Below are 4600 nucleotides of genomic sequence, written 5' to 3'. Positions count from 1 at the left end.
ATAAGGCAGTGATACTCAACCTCAGGCCCGCGGGCCACATCAGGCCCGCAGGACCATTATGACTGGCCCACCAATGAAAATCTAAAAAAAAGAAGAAAAAAAAATCTGGAAAATGAAATAAAAATAAATAAATCTGAATGAAGTTATCTTTAATTACATTATTATAAGTAATACTATTAGAGTTGTACTATTACTCGAACGAAAATAAAAGCTTGGGGGGGGGATGCAATGCAAATGAAAGACATATACTGTGTATCCCTATTCCCTGACATAATTTTATAGCTAAATGGACAGAATTCTATTTTATTTGAATGATGAAACCCAGCTGCCATTAATAGATGGAAATGGAAATTGCGGAAATTGTAATTGCGGAAATGGTGGAAATGGAAATTGCGGAAATTGCGGAAATGGAAATTGCGGAAATTGCGGAAATGGCAATTGCGGAAATTGCGGAAATGGTGGAAATGGAAATTGCGGAAATTGAAATTGAGGAAATTGCGGAAATGGAAATTGCGGAAATTGCGGAAATGGTAATTGCGGAAATTGCTCTTCACTTATAGCTATCTATTTTCAGGTAGATTGTTTTATTTTACTCAGTCAGCCATATCACTACTCATTTTTTTTCATGAAAAAGGTCATAGCTGGGTAATCTATTTTCAGGCAAATTGTGTTTATTGTATTTTATTTTACTCAGCCATAACAATTTATTTTCTGTTAACCAACTTGCTGGCTGGCAGGCAGGCAGACAGCTACTCATAGACAGGCAGACAGACAGACAGCTACTCATGGAGAATTGGACAGGCAGGCAGTCAGACAGCTACTCATAGACAGGCAGACAGACAGCTACTCATGGAGAATTGGACAGGCAGGCAGACAGCTACTCATGGACAATTGGACAGGCAGGAAGGCAGACAGCTACTCATAGACAGACAGACAGCTACAGACCCGGCAACAACAACAGTAGCTTCTCCAGATGGATCTAGTGTTACTGGCAATGGTACCTAGCACCAGTGCCTCTTTGGCCTGTTTGAACTGCTGCATCTACAGTATACAGTCGATGGGGAGAAGAGAAAAAGAAAGAACTATGACGTTATGGAAACTGGATCACCTGAGGTAGCTGGACCAGTCTCCTTCCTATGCATGCTAGAGGCTAGCCCCGCAAGCAGAACCCAAATGTAGTAAAGTTTCTGACACTTTGATTACTTTACACATTGGGTCCTGTTTCACGCTGGGCTGCCGCCAGTTACGCACACACAAATACAATGTAAACACGTAAGGAGAAGTCGATCGGCGCGGTTTTACGCCATTTTTACATGTGTTGGTTTACGAATGTGCGAACTATAAGTACCTTACATACCATACCGACACATCTCCTGTGTCGCGGAAGCCGTTAAGTATTTTTAATCCATGATTGATTAAAAATGTCGCTTCTTCCTACCTTGTTTATCGACACCTCATTGAACCGCCTATCTGGCTAGCTAGTGGTGCTACAAAAAACATGGGCTATAACCCATCGTTTTTGTCATTTCGTAATTTTTTTCAAATCCTCAAAAATGATGAAAAACGGCGCGCTATAGTATGCTGTACGATATGGGCTATAGCCCATGGTCCAAAATGATGAGAAACGAGGCTAACTTTTTTTTTCAAAATTTCAAAAAACATGGGCTATAACCCATCGTTTTTGTCATTTTGTCATTTTTTTCAAATCCTCAAAAATAATGAAAAACGGTGCGCTATAGTATGCCGTACGATATGGGCTATATCCCATGGTCCAAAATGATGAGAAACGAGGCTAACTTTTTTTTTCAAAATTTCAAAAAACATGGGCTATAACCCATCGTTTTTGTCATTTTGTCATTTTTTTCAAATCCTCAAAAATGATGAAAAACGGCGCGCTATAGTATGCCGTACGATATGGGCTATAGCCCATGGTCCAAAATGATGAGAAACGAGGCTAACTTTTTTTTTCAAAATTTCAAAAAACATGGGCTATAACCCATCGTTTTTGTCATTTCGTCATTTTTTTAAAATCCTCAAAAATGATGAAAAACGGCGCGCTATAGTATGCCGTACGATATGGGCTATAGCCCATGGTCCAAAATGATGAGAAACGAGGCTAACTTTTTTTTTGAAATTTCAAAAAACATGGGCTATAACCCATCGTTTTTGTCATTTCGTCATTTTTTTCAAATCCTCAAAAATGATGAAAAACGGCGCGCTATAGTATGCCGTACGATATGGGCTATAGCCCATGGTCCAAAATGATGAGAAACGAGGCTAACCTTTTTTTTCAAAATTTCAAAAAACATGGGCTATAACCCATCGTTTTTGTCATTTCGTCATTTTTTTTAAATCCTCAAAAATTATGAAAAACGGCGCGCTATAGTATGCCGTACGATATGGGCTATATCCCATGGTCCAAAATGATGAGAAACGAGGCTAACTTTTTTTTTCAAAATTTCAAAAAACATGGGCTATAACCCATCGTTTTTGTCATTTTGTCATTTTTTTCAAATCCTCAAAAATGATGAAAAACGGTGCGCTATAGTATGCCGTACGATATGGGCTATAGCCCATGGTCCAAAATGATGAGAAACGAGGCTAACTTTTTTTTTTTAAATTTCAAAAAACATGGGCTATAACCCATCGTTTTTGTCATTTCGTCATTTTTTTTAAATCCTCAAAAATGATGAAAAACGGCGCGCTATAGTATGCCGTACGATATGGGCTATAGCCCATGGTCCAAAATTATGAGAAACGAGGCTAACTTTTTTTTTCAAAATTTCAAAAAACATGGGCTATAACCCATCGTTTTTGTCATTTTGTCATTTTTTTCAAATCCTCAAAAATGATGAAAAACGGTGCGCTATAGTATGCCGTACGATATGGGCTATAGCCCATGGTCCAAAATGATGAGAAACGAGGCTAACTTTTTTTTTTTTAATTTAAAAAAACATGGGCTATAACCCATCGTTTTTGTCATTTCGTCATTTTTTTTAAATCCTCAAAAATGATGAAAAACGGCGCGCTATAGTATGCCGTACGATATGGGCTATAGCCCATGGTCCAAAATGATGAGAAACGAGGCTAACTTTTTTTTTCAAAATTTCAAAAAACATGGGCTATAACCCATCGTTTTTGTCATTTTGTCATTTTTTTCAAATCCTCAAAAATAATGAAAAACGGTGCGCTATAGTATGCCGTACGATATGGGCTATATCCCATGGTCCAAAATGATGAGAAACGAGGCTAACTTTTTTTTTCAAAATTTCGAAAAACATGGGCTATAACCCATCGTTTTTGTCATTTTGTCATTTTTTTCAAATCCTCAAAAATAATGAAAAACGGTGCGCTATAGTATGCCGTACGATATGGGCTATATCCCATGGTCCAAAATGATGAGAAACGAGGCTAACTTTTTTTTTCAAAATTTCGAAAAACATGGGCTATAACCCATCGTTTTTGTCATTTCGTCATTTTTTTCAAATCCTCAAAAATGATGAAAAACGGCGCGCTATAGTATGCCGTACGATATGGGCTATATCCCATGGTCCAAAATGATGAGAAACGAGGCTAACTTTTTTTTTCAAAATTTCAAAAAACATGGGCTATAACCCATCGTTTTTGTCATTTTGTCATTTTTTTCAAATCCTCAAAAATGATGAAAAACGGTGCGCTATAGTATGCCGTACGATATGGGCTATAGCCCATGGTCCAAAATGATGAGAAACGAGGCTAACTTTTTTTTTTTTAATTTAAAAAAACATGGGCTATAACCCATCGTTTTTGTCATTTCGTCATTTTTTTCAAATCCTCAAAAATGATGAAAAACGGCGCGCTATAGTATGCCGTACGATATGGGCTATAGCCCATGGTCCAAAATGATGAGAAACGAGGCTAACTTTTTTTTCCAAAATTTCAAAAAACATGGGCTATAACCCATCGTTTTTGTCATTTTGTCATTTTTTTCAAATCCTCAAAAATAATGAAAAACGGTGCGCTATAGTATGCCGTACGATATGGGCTATATCCCATGGTCCAAAATGATGAGAAACGAGGCTAACTTTTTTTTTCAAAATTTCGAAAAACATGGGCTATAACCCATCGTTTTTGTCATTTCGTCATTTTTTTCAAATCCTCAAAAATGATGAAAAACGGCGCGCTATAGTATGCCGTACGATATGGGCTATAGCCCATGGTCCAAAATGATGAGAAACGAGGCTAACTTTTTTTTCCAAAATTTCGAAAAACATGGGCTATAACCCATCGTTTTTGTCATTTCGTCATTTTTTTCAAATCCTCAAAAATGATGAAAAACGGCGCGCTATAGTATGCCGTACGATATGGGCTATAGCCCATGGTCCAAAATGATGAGAAACGAGGCTAACTTTTTTTTTGAAATTTCAAAAAACATGGGCTATAACCCATCGTTTTTGTCATTTTGTCATTTTTTTTAAATCCTCAAAAATGATGAAAAACGGCGCGCTATAGTATGCCGTACGATATGGGCTATAGCCCATGGTCCAAAATGATGAGAAACGAGGCTAACTTTTTTTTTCAAAATTTCAAAAAACATGGGCTATAACCCATCGTTTTTGTC

This window comes from Protomyctophum bolini, assembly GCF_963924005.1.
Source record: "Protomyctophum bolini genome assembly, chromosome: 6".
Taxonomy (NCBI): domain Eukaryota; kingdom Metazoa; phylum Chordata; class Actinopteri; order Myctophiformes; family Myctophidae; genus Protomyctophum; species Protomyctophum bolini.
This window is presented reverse-complemented; position numbering follows the sequence as displayed.